Raw genomic sequence first — 20,403 nt, forward strand, 5'->3', positions numbered from 1 at the left:
CTACCGTTTTTGTAAGATGCTAGATTGAAATAGGGCATAATCTTTATATAATTTATTATATTGTACAATGTAATAAATATATAATGTATATAAGTTTATATGAATTAATCATAATACGTAATACCCGCTGCGTAATGCTGGGTTGTAGGTACGCGCAGAAGCGTAGCGGTCTACAGTATGTGCGTAATCCCAGTTTGAATATCATCCGCATCACATCACACATCTCGGTCATCTGCAAGGTTGCGTGGAAAACGGAAAGAGTGCTAGGTAATGAGGGCGTGATCACATGTGTAAGTGTGTGTGTGTGTGTGTGTGTCCATCACCACGTACAGGTGTGTGAGTGCGCACCCGACATGTGAGCCGCGGTCAGTCCGGTACTCCACAACACCACTGATCGAGGATTTACAAGACGACATCGCGTTTAAATAGACACACAGATTCAGAAGAAAATAGGTATTTTATCAAAACGAGTTAAAAGTGTCGTTTTATATGCGTATTACGGATTAAGGGATAGTATTTGTTCAGTACTTAGTTTTTTTTAGCATGTGGCTATTTCACACGTAGGCATCTATGAATCGAGTAAATTCTGGATAGATTTTCATGGATAAGTGCTTTCAAACTAAATCCGTGTCATTACATACATTCCTCATAAAAGCGTCTAATAGGGCCTATGTTTATCTCTTTTTTAAAATAATATTTCCTCACTCATTTGGTTTACTGCAAATTGCATTGGCGCCATCTGCCTGTCACTAAACGTATAGCACGTGCAAGTGGCTTGTCCGTGTTGCCATGTCCGCTTAATACAAGCCATGTTTGGCTTGTTTTTTATTTAAAAGTCTCTTATAATAATGGACATACATGAGTTTCCATTTTTGGGTTTATAAGTCGCATTTTTGATTGCTTTAGGTTTATACTAAAATAAATCAGATCAAGGAAGGTCAAGCAATTCCCCTTAAAGCATAAACCACACATCCATTGAATAACAAACAACTGGAGTTGTTTTTGTGAAGCAAGGCGTTTATTTTAAAGGGGTCATATGATGCGATTTCAAGTTTGCCTTTCTCTTTGGGGTGTTACAAGCTGATTGTGCATAGATAAGATCCCTGAAGTTGCAAAGACTAAAGTCTCAAAACCAAAGAGATATTCTTTATCAAAGTTAAGACTCTGCCACGCCCCCCTAAAACGGCTCGTTCTAACACGCCCCCACATATCTACCTCACTATGTGGAAATATTTGCATAATGCCGCCTAAATGATCACGCAAAGAAAGAAGGTGTGGTTTCAGTAACCGCAGTTAGTGTTGAAGCAGCATGTCAGGGAGACGCTGTGTGTTTCTAGACGAAAGCAAAAGCACTTTATTTGGCCTTCCGGAAGTAGATGCATTTAGGAATCTTTAAAATTACTTACAACAGAACAGCAATGCATTTTATGGATGACCGTTTCGTGAACCTAGGAGAGGAGCTAATTCTGACTTTGCTATGACAATCTGGCGCTTCTGAATCAGCTACTGTTTTGTTATTAGTTTAAGTATTTGCTATTGACTGTTTAAATTAGGAGTTTTGCGCATCGTGTGTGTGTGTGTGTGTACATTAAAGCATATCAACATATTCTGTTACACCAAATAATGATCTTTAAAAAAGCATCATATGACCCCTTTAAGGGCTTTTTTGTCAGACTAGGTTGCTTGTTTTTCTGCACATATCTGGCAAAATTGGACTCCGCTCCCATATCACTGACCATGCAGCGAAAGCCACTTGGAGTAAGATTACTAAGATAATTTATGATGTGAAATACATTAGATAGACAGCCCGATTGCATATCTTGGTGATAGTCACCAATTAGCAAGTCTCAGCAGCTGCAGAAAAGCACCAGCGCTCGCTCTCAGCACACACTCAGACAGACACACACCTCAGTAAGGGCTGTTTAGTCTGAGTGCGAGAGGAAACCTTGAGTGCAAGGTGAAAGAGTGGGAGGAAGTTTCAGAGAAAGAAAGAGAGGTGGATACACTCAAATAAAACAGGAAAGAGTTGTGTAAAGACAGAAAAAGACAAAGATGAGAGCTGCACAGAATGAGTTAAAAAGCGAGGTGTTGATGTAGGAGGTAATGGAAGAAACGTTTGTTTTTTGTTGGTGTGGTTCATGCGTCAGATTTTAATTGAAAAATAACAGACAGATATGAGCTACACTGCCACCTGTCAAAAATACTGCAAACTCAGTAAGGACAAAACTAATGAAGTTTACACTCCTACTGCTGTTCCAGAAAGCTTCAGTACACAAACACTGACCCACAGATGGGAAGCCACCAAAAACGACCCAATATCGTTCAATAGAGCGCAAAAATGACCATCGACTTTTTCCAGCAGCCTTGGGTTTAACATTTTTTCCAGTTCGTTTTCTACACAGGCATTAAAATGTAAAAAAAAGAGAGATTAAATGTGCAATCCTTGTATTAAGTTTTATCTATTATTCTGTTGAGAAAATGAGTGGCATTTTTATTTTCAAAACCGTTCCACTCGATTCCACGGTCATCATATTCATTGGTAATTTTCTAGTTCCATCTAGTGTTCATCTCTTGATCTGTGCTTCACAAAGAGAGTCTCTTACACTTCACTAGCACTCACTCAGGTATGGGCGAGTCCTGTATGCATACACCACTCCCTAATCTTAGGCTGGTTTTAGCTGTTTTTTTTTTTCAGGAGGGAGTTGTTAAGCTTTGCTATAGCATTAAATAGCTTAAAAACACCTGTCTCATTATATAAAAGTGTTTGGGATAAAATTGTCTCATTGCATAAAAGTTTTTGGGATCAAATTGTCTCATTGTATAAAAGTTTTCAATAAAAGTGTATGGGAATTTTGGTGGTTTTGATAGTCTGGTTTTCGAAAACTGTAAACCGGATCAGTAAAAAAAAAGAAAAAAAAAGGAAGAGATTAAGATTAGCGACTAACTTCTGAACAGTCTTAAGGTCTGACCTCTAGGAGAAGATACTGACTTTCTCAAACCAACTTAATAATATAAAAATGTATTACAGGGAAATTTGCATCACAAGTGTGCAATGGTTGCATTGCACCATTTGATTGTGCAAGAAGTGTAAACATATACATGTTCATTAATGTATGACTGTGTACGTGCATGTGAACAGCAAACTACTTAGGGTAGGGGTTTGTTCTAAACTACAAGCAATTTTTCTGTGCAATTGCAATCTGAAAATACAGGTCAGTGCAACAAAATTAGAATGCTGTTTTCTCTGCTGTTGAAGAGCTTAAACTTAAAACACATGCCTTGTATTTTCATGACGTCTGTGATACTTCTCCAGATGACATATTTTTGGGGTTCTCCTTGAGGGGTTTGTCATATAAAAAGTTTCTCAAGCTAATTGTTATTTTCTAAGAAATTTGATTGATTTAAGCCTTGTGGGAAGTTACGCGAGTGAAAAACATACACCTGCATTGAAACTCTTTTGACTTGTGCAAACCACATAGCAACACACTAAAAAAACCTCTCAACCACCAGCAACGTTCCAGCATCATGTGGGTGACTTTTGCATGGACATGAACTGCTCACATGTTCTCCAGATAATGGAAAAAAATTCAGGTGTTTATATTTAACTTGAAATACGGATATGCAAAGCATGTTTCTTTACATAACCCTTTGTATTTGACGGTTGCTTTGTCACAAATGTCTGATCTCGCTTTAGGTGGCCCAAACAAGTCAGCAGTCATTTTGTCAGTGAAGAGACTTGTGAGGAGTATTAGACAAACAGAGAAACCCCGGCATGTCAGCTCTCCTCAGCATTTCTGTGTTTGTCTGCACTGACCAGTACATCCAGAAAAACCCTGACAGATTCTTGGACAGGATACAAAGCAGATGAATTCAGTCATTAAACTTAAACGGCCAATAAATCACTGCCATTTTGCTGGCAGAGCGAGTGACCCTCGACCCCTCCAGCTGTGGCAAGTGCGCAGCGGCGGTTTAGCGCACGTCTACCCGACCCGACGCAACCTTTAAGAGCATAGCCCTATGCTGCACGTACATCAACACATTTCCCAGAACCCTGATAAAAACTCACACTCCCCTTCATATTTAAGACATATTAAGAGAAGAGGAATGAGCATTCTTCGAAATGTAAATATTTTCGAAAAACACTGACAAATTGCTACGGAGTGTTTTCGGCCGTGCAGTTCCTGCAGTGTACCAGATCTGAAATACAAGAGATTGGCATCGGGAGGACAACATACTAGAACATATTTCGGAAACTTGACATATAGTAAACACATGACATATATCTTAGCTCTCTGTATGGCCTAGCATGTCAAAACCAAGTCATATGGCACTTCAAAGAATCTTTATGGATATAACTGTTTGGAAAAAACTGGCAGGGGGCGGCAGTCGGGCCTTGATGTAAACTCTTCAAACTTAAATCACCTTTTACATTACAGATGGCGTTACGCAAGGAAGTTTTCAATCTGTAACTTTAACCGATCTGCTGGATACCTTCAAAGGAGACGAGTACCAATCACTCAAACCTCCAAGCATTATCACTCCATGAGGTTAGGTTCTGCAGATGTTTCATTCCAGCTAATGAAAAAAGCTCCATGCGAGTCTTAAAGTGTGCATATGTTTCTCTCATTCTGTGTGGGATGGGACTACGTGTCTACTGGCATGTCTTCATGAACACCGTGATGTATTTTATGGGAACTCATAAGGTTTTTGGGAAATTATGCAAGTACCTCAATCTAGGCATTTCCAAAGAACTACCCTGGAAGACACTAGATGTTTAACAGTCTGAGTTGGGTGGTTTGGTGCATGAAAGAGTGTCTGGGTATAGACTACATGCTCTTATATTAAATGCTTTTACCAGTAATTGACATTTCCCAGGCAGGCAGAAGGCCATGGTAAACCCACTTTGAAAAGATAGGGTCATTCTTTGTACATGCACAAGAAAACACACCATTACCAGCAAACAAATCAAGCACAAACCTGAACTCAAAACTCATTTGAAAATCTCCATTGAAAGCAGATGCCTCCAATTACAGCTGTTGTGCTGTTCAGACAAGCTTAAATAAACTTTCTCTCCAGTTCACGTGCATTTGAATTGAGAGATAAGAAAAAAAGTCTTGAAGATAAGGTTCATGGTTTTTCGGTGCCAAAAATGCAGCACCAGAATTCAACTAACCAGAATACATTACAAAGTGCCTTTTGGTGCAGATCAAGGCTGTATGGGTGGACCGTGGATAAAACCACATTCAAGCCACGATTTACGAGTCTTGTTAGTTCTGGCAGACAAACATACCCTGTTGTCTTCTGGAAGGTAAAGCTAGTAACCTCACTGGTTTGGGTCATAGCTAAAATACATAAAGTACATAAAGTGTAACCGAGTCTTGAGACTATGAATGATGGACAGGCAGATATTAAACAAGTTATAAGCTTCAAGTAAACTTCAGCAGTATTACTCATAAGATTAAAAAGAAAACAAATGTCATCCTGGCCACAATGACAATTTATCCTGTGGAAAACGGCATGTCTGGTTACTCCATCATGTGTCATGGTCACACCATTATACCAGCATTTTTCCAGTCTTTGTCATTTTACACATCAAAGGAAAAATTCAACCAAACATGACATTTCTGTCATCGTGTACTCATCCCCATGTCATTCCAAATGTGAATGACAAAGAAGGAAATGTTTTGGAGAATGTTCACAGTGCTCTTTTACACATGAAATTATGAATTATGTTTTGAAATGTTTTGGAGAATGTTCACAGTGCTCTTTTACACATGAAATTATGAAAGTATATAGTTGAGGGGCTGTCAAGCTCCAAAAAGGACCAAGCCAAGATCACTTACAAGACTTACAAGCGGTGTCATAAAATCTGGAATTCAGGCCCGTTCACACAAAGGACGATAACTATAAAGATAATGATAAAGATATAGTTTTAAAAATCAATCTCAATATTAAAGAATAGCAGAGTTCACACCACAGCTATAACGATAAAGGTTTTTATCGAAACGAAAAAATAAATTTCAGCTGATGAACGATAAGAACATTGACACCCAATCAGAAACCATCCTGCTATAACGAGCTCGAGAATTTAAAGCAGCAGACGGCGTGCACTTAGAATAAACAGACGATATCATTCGCTGGTGTGGATGCTAATATTGTCATCTTTATAGTTATCATGCTTGGTGTGAACGGGCCTTTACACAACTTCATGTCTTATGGATTTAGAAGACATGGCACACTAATTCCCCATTCAGAGTTTAATTAACAGGCAATCTGATCAAACATAATGCCAAATCTGCCATTTTGTTTAACAAGCAAACCAGACAGGAGAGTAGATTAACATCGGTGGACTTAAACTTGAAAAATGTTTTCTTTCCTTATTTTCCAAGTTTAGGATTTTTGTTTTCATTCTGGCACTAAGGGAGAGGTGTTCTTTAACATACTTAAAGACTTGGCAAGGAAAAGATCATTATTCTTCTTGTAAAAAAACATACTTTTGTAAAAATTATACAATGACATGGTCAAACTGTAGAGAACATCTGTGATTGCCAAAGCTCTTTAACAGACTCGCAAGTATTTATAAGGCTTTAACATTCAGTTGAAAGGGTTAGTGTGTGCGAGAGACTATTTTTTTTGAACGGTTGAAAGTAATGTCTTAGGACGTTTCTTTTAGTAATCTGTGTTTGTGTGTGACAAGGGTTGATTATTTGAGTGGTTTTGTGAAATTTCTTTGCCTGAAGCCTAAAAGATCAACAAGACATGGACGGTTTGATGGGGAAGGTGGGACTTTTTTGAAGTGTTTTCATGTGTGAAGGTTTTTGATTTTATAGACATATATTTGTTTCATTGCAGGGGTGTGCAGAAAGACGGCCCTTACCTCAGTGCGTATCACATTTCAGGGGCCAATTTCCCCTCTGTGTGTGTGTACAGTGCAGTGCTTCTGTCTCCGCAGCACCAGAGTGGCAGTGAAAGCGAAGACCTCCTGGGGCAAATCCTCTGCTATAATGACAGATCTTTTTACGGGGTGAAACTTCGTGCTAGGTGGCCCGTCATCGCACTGATGGGTTTCTCGTCTTCCTCATCTGAGCACTCACAGCCAAAGCTCACAAGTCTTTCCAACTCAAACCAGCCAAATTCAAGTTTACTCTTAACATAGAGCGAATCAGTCTTCCGTGGAGGACAGCGTAGATGTTTAATGATTCAAGACTTGAGGAAAGGCATAAAAATCTGTGTAGTGTGACTTCTCAGACAAACATCTTAAAACAAACAGTTTTATAGAAGCAGATCACAGACAAAGACTAGTAGAGGATGAAGAGGGTATTAAACATGGATGTTTTGTGATGGTCTGGCCTTCCTCTAGAAAAATATTTTTGAAGCAGAATCACCATGAACGCAGAAATCAAGCAGAAGATCAGGGTTAAACCAGCTCTGTGTGTATTAGCGCATGCTGGGACGGAGGCCAAAAAAAGCACTCTTATTTTCTCAGTTGCCATTTTAACAATTACAGTACTCTGGAATAGTCTGAGAAACATGTATGTTATGATATCCAGAAACACCATTGCTCATATATATGAGTTTAGCACCTTTCCCTTTGGGATCTGTGCAAGTGTTACTGAAAAAGATTAATCTTAACTCAAAAATCTCTGTGCTTGGTTTGTATTTCACCATTCGAATAGCCTCTTTATGCCATCTCTCAAGTTGTTCTCTACCTTATTCTTTTTTCTTTGTCTGTCTTTATTTCTTCATTAGACTCAACCTACATGTATGACATCTTAGAGGCCGTTCACCCAGAATGTGTTTTTTCAATCCAATGCGCTACTTTTACAAATTATTATAATTTTTTTTTTTAGTAAACGCATTGCTAGATGGACTTGTATGACCGTTGGGCTTGAGTCTATTGCACCACATTTTTAAGACGCCGTGTCAAGTTAAAAGAATTTCAATTTTTACACACAGCACCGCACATCAATGTCAGTTCCAAAACGGTGGATCAATCAGAAGACCCCGGAGGCGGGGCAAGTGTTGTGAGCTTTTGTTTACAGTAGCAAACTGGCATGGCAACTGGTTTATTTGACGGCAACATGGAGGAGGCGGCATTCTGTGCTGCACTTTTTTAAAAACCATTCTTGAGCGCAGCATCTCGCGTTTTTAGATGTAAAGATGCGTTCTATGTGAACGGCCCCTTAATGTGTTCTAGTGACCCTGAGGCATCCCTATCCCTTCTGATACCCTTGGAGAGACGTCAGCAAACATCTCACTTACCTCATTATCTGCCACCCAAGTAAAAGAGTGGAACTGAAGAAGTACACGCTGCACCTTTGAAAAAAGCAGTTGTTCCAGAAATAAAAATTCTGGTATTATAAATCACACTCATGTCCTTCCAAGCCAGTATGACTTTCTTGGAAAACAAAAGGGGAAGTGTCTTCTGAAACCATGCATCGCTTTGTTGGAGTAACATGGCGAAATTCAAAACATGCAATGGTAGGTGTGACATCAGCGACACCAAATGCAATAGTTTCTCAGCTTTAACATTCTTCACTATTTCTCTTTTTGTGTTCCATAGAAGACAGAAAGGCAATATGGGTATGAAATGACATGATGGCGCGTAAATGACAGAATTTTGCACTGAAATATACATTTAAGAAGAAGATAGAGAGACTATGGAGAGGTTATAGTCATTGGCTTCCCTTTACCATTTGTAGAATTTTGTACAAGCATTTTAAGACAGTTGGATCTAAGTGGACAATTGACCATTCAGGAAACCACATAACAGTGCTGGAGACATTCAGGATGTGGAAGCTGTGTGGGAGAAGTTCATGTGGTCAAAAAGGGGACTGCTCAACTACTAAAGGCCTTGAATAATCCACAATACCGATCGCTTGCAGAGTTAAAGTTCAGCATAGCTCTACAACATGAGGTTATCGGAGTTGCTATTCTTGCTGTATTTGGAATGAAAGTGAAATCAAGACCCTAATTCATTATGAATCTCTAATCTGCTGTAAACACTGAAATCAGAGAATCCTCCGGAGCCACTGATCAAGAATCAGATTTCTCCGACTCACATCTGATCTACAAGCTAAAAGCTCAAATTTAACACAAGAATGAATTCTGATTTGATGGGAAATATAACTACAGAGGTTATGCCTCCACAAAAAGACAATCACATGCGGTCTGTGACGGATATGTCTCTTAGTCCTCTTTTAATCTTTGTTCTGTGGGATGTCCTGGTCTGTGTGTGTGTTTGTGTGGGAAAACAAATGAGAATGAGTTGAAAGCTGTCATTGAGAACTCGTAATCAAAGAGAGAGAGCTGGAGAGAGTCCAGGATTGGGAGTCAGATACAGTATACTCCAGTTCTGCCTGAATGCCACATCAATGCTTTCATTTAAGTCACAATTTGACTCTCTTCTTCTCAAAGTCTCCCTTTTTCTGATCGCATGCTTCTTTGCCTCTAACCTTGTCTCATCATTGCTCTTTTCCCAGTCTGTGTTCTTTTCATCCTTCTATTAGACAAATAAAATAATGTTCTTAAATTTTTTTTTTAAGTAAACGCATGCTAGATGGACTTGTATGACCGTTGGGCTTGAGTCTATTGCACCACATTTTTAAGACGCCGTGTCAAGTTAAAAGAATTTCAATTTTTACACACAGCACCGCACATCAATGTCAGTTCCAAAACGGTGGATCAATCAGAAGACCCCGGAGGCGGGGCAAGTGTTGTGAGCTTTTGTTTACAGTAGCAAACTGGCATGGCAACTGGTTTATTTGACGGCAACATGGAGGAGGCGGCATTCTGTGCTGCACTTTTTTAAAAACCATTCTTGAGCGCAGCATCTCGCGTTTTTAGATGTAAAGATGCGTTCTATGTGAACGGCCCCTTAATGTGTTCTAGTGACCCTGAGGCATCCCTATCCCTTCTGATACCCTTGGAGAGACGTCAGCAAACATCTCACTTACCTCATTATCTGCCACCCAAGTAAAAGAGTGGAACTGAAGAAGTACACGCTGCACCTTTGAAAAAAGCAGTTGTTCCAGAAATAAAAATTCTGGTATTATAAATCACACTCATGTCCTTCCAAGCCAGTATTACGTTCTTTCTTCCTTGGAAAACAAAAAGTGTCTTCTGAAACCATACAATCGCTTTGTGTGAGGAACATGCCAAACTTGCAAACATGCAATGGTAGGTTTGACGTCAGTAACACCAAATGTAATAGGTTTTCAGCTTTAGCATTCTTCATTATTTCTCTTTTTGCGTTCCAAAGAAGACAAAGGCAATATGGGAATGAAATTACGTGAGGGTAAGTAAATTACAACATTTTAGACTGAAATATACATTTAAGATAGAGACTGTACAGAGGTTATGGTCATTGGGCCCTCTTTTTCCGTACTAGAGAGATTCATTTTTGTAGAAGCATTTTATGACAGTTGGATCTAAGTGGACAATTGACCATTCAGGAAACCACATAACAGTGCTGGAGACATTCAGGATGTGGAAGCTGTGTGGGAGAAGTTCATGTGGTCAGAAAGGCCTTGAATAATCCACAACGCAACCGCTTGCAGAGTTAAAGTTCACCGTAGCTCTACAACATGAGGTTATCTGAGTTGCTATTCTTGCTGTATTTGGAATGAAAGTGAAATCAAGACCCTGATTCATTACGAATCTGTAATCTGCTGTAAACGGACTGTCAGTTGATTGTCTTGGTGATAGTAACTGACCAACAGAAAGAACCAGAGAGATTCTTCAGTGGGAAACCACCCGCTTTGGCAGGAACAGCGAAGAGCTCATCCTGCTTTTGACACTGAAATCGGAGAATCCTCTGGCGCCACTGATCAAGAATCAGATTTCTCCTACTCACATCTGATCTACAAGCTAAAAGCTCAAATTTAACACAAGAATGAATTCTGATTTGATGGGAAATATAACTACAGAGGTTATGCCTCCACAAAAAGGCAATCACATGCGGTCTGTGACGGATACGTCTCTTAGCCCGCTTTTAATCTTTGTTCTGTGGGACGTCCTGGTCTGTGTGTGCGTGTTTGTGTGGGAAGACAAATGAGAATGAGGTGAAAGCTGTCATTGAGAACTTGTAATCGAAGAGAGAGAGCTGGAGAGAGTCCAGGATTGGGAGTTAGATACAGTATACCACAGAATGCCGCATCAATGCTTTCATTTAAGTTACTATTTGACTCTCTTCTTCTCAAAGTCTGCCTTTTTCTAATCTAATGCTTCTTTGCCTCCAGCCTGGTCTCATCATTGCTCTTTTTCCAGTCTGTGTTCTTTTGATCTTTCTATTAGACAAAAAAAAAAAGAATATTCATAAAAGAAACAAGAAATAGACAATTGTTGACATACAACAGGAGTACAAGAAAGTTAAATGAATGTGGACGCATAAGTCAGATCATTTGATTTACCAAAGAATTTGACTGGAATTTGACATATTTAAATCTCCGGCTTTGATCACAGACTTCAGTGTCTTGGCATGGTTGAGTTTTCTTTGGAAATGCTAGAGAAGACACGTGAGAGTCCTCAGGAGAAAAATCAAAGCAGGAGATTTATGAAAATGTCTCCATTTAATCTCATTGCCGTGAACAATTGACATACGAGGGATTTTATATATCAGACGCTTTAGGCCACTAGAGAGATCACGGTTGTTAGGCGGTTAGCCAGAGAGGTGAGTCGCGACCACAAACACGCCACCACATGCACACAAACACACAAAAACAGACCTCCATCAACAACCTGCTCTGTATGCTTGAAATAACAGAGCAGTGCGAAAAACCTCAAACTTCCCTTTCAGGCATATCCTTCATTCAGGTCCCAAAAGAAATGGTATTCTTTGTAAAGAAGACACTCCAAGCTTTCAAATGAACCCATATATGGGCTGATACCATATAAGGAAGGCTATGCAAATGAAGCATACACATTTTTAACGTGACTTTGGACCCGTATCCGGGTCCGCATAGCTTAACTGGTTAACCCAACCTTCTGGGTAGTAACCCAACCATTGGGTCAAAACAACCTAATTGCTGGGTTTGTCCCTATTTTACCCAGCACTGGGTTGTATTTAACCCAGCATTTTTTAGAGTGTACTGAAAAAAAGCCAAAAATACTAACTAAAAACAACTAATTTTGCAGTGTATTTAGAAACAAGTTCAAATCTATTACTGACAAATTAGGGGATGGCAATTGGTTTTACATAAAAACATGCATAAACAAAATAGTACTGAATTCCAAAATATCGGAATATTCTTAATCTACAGAGACAGATAAAGATGTTTAACCACCGGACACACAGTTAAGCGTGTACATATTTGTTTAGAGAGTGTCTACAGTGGGTTTACGAGAAAACTGCATCCTCCCACGACCACAACTGGAAGTGGTTCTGACCACACGGCCACCGTACTCACACGCCACACCAGTGCTGCTGACATGCCATAGAGAAGTGCTGACAAAATTGCACAAAACCTGTTTTCAACATTTACCATGTAAATGAAAGACAGAAAGGCTCAACAAGCAGTGCGGAAGCCACCTCAACCACGCTGATGTTTCAGACCGAAAATGTGTTGTATTCTATGGCTAGACAGTGCCAACGTTTGAAATAGAATTAATAGGAACCATAAGTTACTACTGATGACCATTTCTGACTATAAATTGTTGTGCGGACAGAGGAACTCACATGACCCTCATACAGTTGGATACAGCAGTAGTGTCAGAAATCCTACTAGAAAAACCAACAGTACAGCGACTTTGTGACCTGCATCATTTTAATCACTGTCAGTGTAAACGTTTCTCTGGGATATGTGTGCTGTGCAGTGTGTGATAATTAATGTCCTAACGGGTGTCACAGTTTCACTCCCTTTTGCACATCGCATGTTGTTTCTCTCCTAGAAACAACTTCACAACTCATATATTAATGTCCTGAATAGGAACATGTGCTTTCTTTACACGTTAAAGTAGCCCTCACTTCAAAGCTTCTCAGCACAGAAGTCAGAGTTCACAGCACTGAATCTGAGGGTTGTACGGAGTGCAGAAAGGCATTCAGACCATGACGCGATCTGATGCTGAAATTGATCCTGCAGTTCAGACATCCTGGATGTTTCTTGCACAACAGACAGAGCTTCAGCCACAATCCAGTTATGATACAGTGATGCACTGTGCATGAATTTTAACAGATGTATCACAATGTGGATGATATTCTGAAGCTGTTGGCATATCAAACCCTATGGACTTTTCTCCCCATTTTTTCTTAGTATGAACATTTTAACAATCTATAGAACCTTTTTACCAGTATAAAGAATGTTTTGTGGAATAGAAAAATTCCATGGATTTTAAAGGTTCTTCATGGAACCTTGGATGCCAATAAAGAACCTTTATTGCTTTACACACCTGTGTACCTCTGCACGACTGTTCACTCTTCAAAAAAAAAAAATGGTTTCATGAAGATTTACGGTGGCCCAGTAGTGTAATTTTGTTGTGTTGTGCTAATTTCACTGTGTTGTGAATTGTTTCAGATGTGTTGTGTTAATTTTGTTGTATTGCGGCTTGTGCACTACTGGGTCACTGTAACCTTTAACATCTATGCAACCTTTGGTTCAGATTATTCATCTTTAAATTATTCAAATGATCTTAACACTAAGAAAATAATGGTTCTTTCAACTGACTGAAAGGTTCTTTGGTGAACCAAAATGGTTCTTCTATGGCATCACTACAAAAAAAAAATTTAAATAAAAAAGAAAAATAGATCAAATAGAATTAGAATAGAGAGTGCTAGAGTTAGAGGGTCGATTAAAGAAGAAAGAGATGTGTTTTTAGCCGTTTCATGAAGATTTTTAAGAGTATAGGTGACTTAACTTTATGACTTGTGGGATGCAGACCTTCCTCCCCATTTTCTTGCACTATGTGAATAAAAGGAAGACACAAGAGCATCGCTCTGGGCACATTCTCGCTCCCAGAGACACTTCACAAGTTATGAATGGCACGGAGCAGTCAGAAATGATGGTTAATAGGCAGAATGCCAGAGTTCAGGGAAAAAACCTGGAAAGAGATAGTGTGTGTGTGGGATGAGATGAACTCCGTCGCTACTGAACCTGATTTTCTCACACTCTCACCCAAACACAGCTGACTGCACTAATCCAAAGAATATAATAAGGGTTCAAAGAGTTTAGATAAGATGAAGAGACAAGCAGACAGACAAGAGAAAGAGCATCCAGGTCAAAGAGTCCTTTAAAAAAAAGGAGGATTAACAAAAAAGCAGGAATAAAACTGTGGCGAGGTGAAAGGGTGCAATTATATAACGTAATAGCTAGCCTGCTAATTTTGAGAAAGTTTTTATCTGTCTTGTTAACCCTTTCTCTGCCATTAGTGGATTTTTTTCCGTCTTTCCTGTTTTTGTACAGATGCATATGTAATAAAATACCGCAATTAAGCATTAAACAGCATGTAAATCAAATGTTACAGAATGAAATGTCGACCCAGGAAGTGGTTTAGGACTTTGCAAGCTTTAGGGATGCTAATGGAAGTGATCTACTTCATCTATGCTTGATCATCGCTCTGAATCCGATCCGGATGTAGTCTGAACAAAATGTGATTTTCTCTGCTTTTTGTTCAAAATATTGCTTTAAAAAAAAAATCTTTTTTTTTTTTTAAATCACCACGTTACAGTGCTGATTTAAAAAAAACAAGAATGCATAAAGCTAGAATAATATTTTTTAAAATTTTATTTGACAAATTTCATTTCTTGCACAACAGACAGAGCTTCAGCCACAATCCAGTTATGATACAGTGATGCACTGTGCATGAATTTTAACAGATGTATCACAATGTGGATGATATTCTGAAGCTGTTGGCATATCAAACCCTATGGACTTTTCTCCCCATTTTTTCTTAGTATGAACATTTTAACAATCTATAGAACCTTTTTACCAGTATAAAGAATGTTTTGTGGAATAGAAAAATTCCATGGATTTTAAAGGTTCTTCATGGAACCTTGGATGCCAATAAAGAACCTTTATTGCTTTACACACCTGTGTACCTCTGCACGACTGTTCACTCTTCAAAAAAAAAAAAATGGTTTCATGAAGATTTACGGTGGCCCAGTAGTGTAATTTTGTTGTGTTGTGCTAATTTCACTGTGTTGTGAATTGTTTCAGATGTGTTGTGTTAATTTTGTTGTATTGCGGCTTGTGCACTACTGGGTCACCGTAACCTTTAACATCTATGCAACCTTTGGTTCAGATTATTCATCTTTAAATTATTCAAATGATCTTAACACTAAGAAAATAATGGTTCTTTCAACTGACTGAAAGGTTCTTTGGTGAACCAAAATGGTTCTTCTATGGCATCACTACAAAAAAAAAATTTAAATAAAAAAGAAAAATAGATCAAATAGAATTAGAATAGAGAGTGCTAGAGTTAGAGGGTCGATTAAAGAAGAAAGAGATGTGTTTTTAGCCGTTTCATGAAGATTTTTAAGAGTATAGGTGACTTAACTTTATGACTTGTGGGATGCAGACCTTCCTCCCCATTTTCTTGCACTATGTGAATAAAAGGAAGACACAAGAGCATCGCTCTGGGCACATTCTCGCTCCCAGAGACACTTCACAAGTTATGAATGGCACGGAGCAGTCAGAAATGATGGTTAATAGGCAGAATGCCAGAGTTCAGGGAAAAAACCTGGAAAGAGATAGTGTGTGTGTGGGATGAGATGAACTCCGTCGCTACTGAACCTGATTTTCTCACACTCTCACCCAAACACAGCTGACTGCACTAATCCAAAGAATATAATAAGGGTTCAAAGAGTTTAGATAAGATGAAGAGACAAGCAGACAGACAAGAGAAAGAGCATCCAGGTCAAAGAGTCCTTTAAAAAAAAGGAGGATTAACAAAAAAGCAGGAATAAAACTGTGGCGAGGTGAAAGGGTGCAATTATATAACGTAATAGCTAGCCTGCTAATTTTGAGAAAGTTTTTATCTGTCTTGTTAACCCTTTCTCTGCCATTAGTGGATTTTTTTCCGTCTTTCCTGTTTTTGTACAGATGCATATGTAATAAAATACCGCAATTAAGCATTAAACAGCATGTAAATCAAATGTTACAGAATGAAATGTCGACCCAGGAAGTGGTTTAGGACTTTGCAAGCTTTAGGGATGCTAATGGAAGTGATCTACTTCATCTATGCTTGATCATCGCTCTGAATCCGATCCGGATGTAGTCTGAACAAAATGTGATTTTCTCTGCTTTTTGTTCAAAATATTGCTTTAAAAAAAAAATCTTTTTTTTTTTTTAAATCACCACGTTACAGTGCTGATTTAAAAAAAACAAGAATGCATAAAGCTAGAATAATATTTTTTAAAATTTTATTTGACAAATTTCATTTCAGATATTCATACAACAAAATATTCTTGGAGGCATGAAACTTTAGCGAAAATGATCAAAAAGGCTGACAGTGGCTAAATTTTTTTTTTAAATGCTGGAGGGGAAAGAGTTAACTATTCAATTGAACCTTTTGACAAAATCATCATAAACCATAATAAACATCGAGCCATAACCATGCCACATCTATCACAATTTAGACTGTAATAGATATAACAACAACAACAACAAACAACCCAAAACAATCATAGCAGATGCTCAGTTCAGTCTCATAGTCAGACGGCGTCTCCACAGGTCATGTGTGGTGAATCAGTGCTCCAGCCTGAAACTACTGCACTTGTAGGCCTGCAGAACCTTATCAGCGCCTGCTGTCTGGTTGCCCGGGGAGACAGGTGGACCCTGGTTCTGGGTCAGAAGCCCATTAGCAAATGAAAGCTGTTGTAAGCAGTGCAGACACTCTTCGCTGCTCTGATTTGTGTGTTTGCATTAGGGTTAACTGACATCAAAGCACATTCATGCGAATGCTGTAAAACTGCATGGGTGGTGTTTATTTCACGTTATTGCACGACCGAAAGCATAAATGAAAACACATGTTTATAACAACCTATATGTTTTATTGCAAATTTCAAACCAAGCCCTAAAGTTTCTTGTTAAAGTCAATATGAAAACATTCTTAATGCAAAGATTTTCTTTGTAATCTTTCATCAAAATAATAAATTGTGCAACCTCTTAAGGCAAGACACAACAAGGCACAACAATGTTTTTTCATGCACTGTTCAATAATTTTGAGATTTTGGGATATTTGGCTTTTCATAACATTGTTTTAGACTAGTAGAAAGAAAACATAAAAAAATATTATTTTGAGGGTTTATTTTATTGTACTTTATCTATTTGCATTTGTAGATTTCAATTACATTACATATCTTTAAAGGCCATTTTCTCAAAGTGAGGTTTCTCATGCACTGAGCCAGAAATCTCTACTTTAGTAGTACTAACATGCAGCATTTTTTATGCTTTTACCATTATTATTATTCTCAAAATGAGTTTTTTTCTCATGCACTGAGCCAGAAATCTCTACTTTAGTAGTACTAACATGCAGCATTTTTTATGCTTTTACCATTATTATTATTCTCAAAATGAGTTTTTTTCTCATGCACTGAGCCAGAAATCTCTACTTCAGTAGTACTAAAATCCAACATTTTATTTTATTTTATTTATTTTTATATTCTGGATGTTTTTTTTTTCATAAACCATTTGTCTGACTTTATTTCTACAAACGCAGCAAAAATGAATTGATTGATTGATTGATGCTGATTGACAGTTGTTTTTTTTTGTGATTTATTGAATGATAAATAGAGAGATCAAATTCCCCTCTGTAAAAACATTTAACTTGAATGTCAACAAAATGAAATGTTCAGATTCCTGTTCTGGAAATGCATGCAAATCAGTACGTTTAATTAGATAATGGAAAATTTGCATATTTAAACATAACTTTTAAGAAAACTCAATCAAAAGGGTAAGTATGGTGATATCTATTAGTCACATTTTTACCCTATTCACCTGGGATGTCTTGCCTTGAACAATTTTCCTCCACAAGAAGCGTAAAGCAACCTCATCAAACGTCACTGTAAACTGAAACTTATAGAGTGCTATGATAAAGACGTGAACACAGATAAATATCGACAGCACTGGAAACTAGTGCAAAAATAACTCTAGCATGAGTGAGTGAGTTTGCGAGTGATCACGACCCCTCTCTCTCTCTCCATCACACAACGTTTGTGTGTGAGTATCAACGGGTGAGTGCTGGTGACCCCTGTCTAAATCACTGGGTTAAGCAGGCGGAGGAGAAATGGGCCCTTCCAGTCATTAAATGTAATTATAGGCATAAAACCACACACACTCCAGCCACAGGCACATCACATACTGTACACACAGCATGGTTTTTCCCACTCTAACTTGGTATATCTTATACCTCATTGGCTTGCTTTTATCATGGCATGCCATAGTTTGTCATACTGTGCTCGTGCTGGTCTACACAACGGTCGTGTTTCCTGCATGTCCTTATTTTTCCTTGAGGTTTGATTAAGTATGTCTTTTTATCTACTGCATCTACTACACTAGCACAAAGCCAATCTTGAGTGAGCTGAACTGTAGTTTGATATGCAGCTATATGGGCTGATAAAATAAACAGATTGACTTGCTTGTGTGATAATTGTCTTCTGGTATAATACTCAAATACGGCTGGGAATAAACTTGGATCTGTGATAAAAAGTGGGAATCTGATTCATGCCAGATCATGCATGTTTGGAAACAGGAAATTGCACCACAATCAGTCCAGATACAGTCCTTTATCTACAAACACAAAAGAAAAACACGAGTACAGACTGTGTGGGAACTTTTAAATCTGCTGCTGTCTTTGTAATCACAGATTGCTCCTGATTTAGTGGCCATCTTCAACCCATCCCTCTGTCTCTTTTTCTGTTTGTCTTCATTTCTCTCTGTCTCTTTTTCTCCTTGTTTGTCTTTTCCTCCCCAGCATTTGACCTTCGCCATCCTCTCCATCCGTTCCGGCCTTGACCTTTTCTCCCCCACAAAGCTACAGCGCTCTCCTGCATCCCCCCTCCACGGCGTCAGACTCCACTGACCTGCAGTTAACGTACGGCACTTAAAAAGTTCATTAACTTTAGACACCCTCATCACTCTTATTTCCCCTCTCTTTCTCTCATGTTCTATCTATCTTACTCGAGGTCATTACCATCTCTATGGAAACACTATGGTGAACCTGAAAACATGCACATTTCACCTTAAAAATCAAAGGAAAGCAAATAAAGTATAATCTGGTAATGAATATCAAGCATATGTTCTTTTTTTTGCATTATGACATTATTTTTATTGTATATGAGTGTATGTATGGATGTATATGTATGTGTGTGCATATATATATATTTTTTCCTGTCCTTTCTTTTACCTTTTTGTCATTTCTTTCTTGTCTTTTTGCCCTTCCTTTTTCCTTGGTTTCTCAAATATAGCTCAGATTTCTTTGCTTGTTTGCACAAGTTTTAAATGTAAAGAGTCAAATAGCCAAAACAACAAAGGTACAAGCAAACAACATAGAGAACAGAGAACAAAATACCGGACAAGACCAGTCATTGCAGACTGTATTTTAAGGCTCAAAATTAAATAATGGAGATAGAAAAAAAAAGAGAAGCGGTGCACAGCCTGTGTTTGTTCTCCTAAACAGACAGCAGAAATGTCACAGGTTCATTCACTAGACTGAAACTGCACTATAATTACCACTAACACTCATTAATCACTGAAGCGCTCAAGGGAAAACCACAGCAATAGAGCTAAAATAAAAAGACATGGTAGGCACTTGGTGCTTTCAAGCTCAACAGTGACCGTCTGTGACCAGTTTTGGAAGTATATTTCCAATCCCTTTCACTCAACAGCGACATCACAACATTTAGTCACCTTTAGTAGCATTTATTACTAACCAATAAAACATAACTGTGAGGAGAGGGGGGCGGGGGCGGGGCCAAGAGCCGTGGGAACGGCGCGAGGGACGACAGTGTTGGAGGAGAGAAGTCCAGGCCTGGTTATGAGGGGCCGTACAAGCCATAATTCATTCTGGCACTCTCACACACTTACATTCTCCTTTCACATACATATATTTTTGCTTTCACACACTTACATTCTCCTTTCACATGCATACATTTCCACTCTCACACACATACATTCTCCTTTCACGTACATATATATAGAATGCATGTATGTCTGAAGAAAATATGTGTATGTAAGAGAAGAATGTATGTATGTGTGAGAGAGTAGTGGAAACGGAAGGCGTATAGTGGAAACGGAAGGCGTATAGTGGAAACGGAAGGCAGGTCAGGCGCGATCAGGGTCACCGAGACAGGTCATGATCAGCATGGCTGACGTAGATGAGGCGGCCGCATAAGTATTTCAGCAAGCTATTTGGATTAAAAATATATATTATCATCGTGAAAAGGTTACATGGCCTCGTCCCTTGAGCGAG

At 38.6% G+C, this 20,403-nt stretch overlaps 1 long non-coding RNA gene across 1 annotated transcript in view; it reads right to left on the reverse strand.

Annotated features, from left to right (window-relative positions):
• Positions 1 to 9,574: 9,574 nt before the first annotated feature.
• LOC107584003 (uncharacterized) overlaps positions 9,575 to 20,403 on the reverse strand; it is a 22,313-nt gene continuing 11,484 nt past the window's right edge. Inside the window, exon 3 of the long non-coding RNA XR_001609097.1 lies at positions 9,575 to 9,588. This is a non-coding gene — a long non-coding RNA (uncharacterized lncRNA). The remainder of the gene's footprint in view (positions 9,589 to 20,403) is intronic.

The sequence above is a fragment of the Sinocyclocheilus grahami genome, unplaced genomic scaffold (genome assembly GCF_001515645.1).
Source record: "Sinocyclocheilus grahami isolate Dianchi unplaced genomic scaffold, SAMN03320097.WGS_v1.1 scaffold56.1, whole genome shotgun sequence".
NCBI lineage: Eukaryota > Metazoa > Chordata > Actinopteri > Cypriniformes > Cyprinidae > Sinocyclocheilus > Sinocyclocheilus grahami.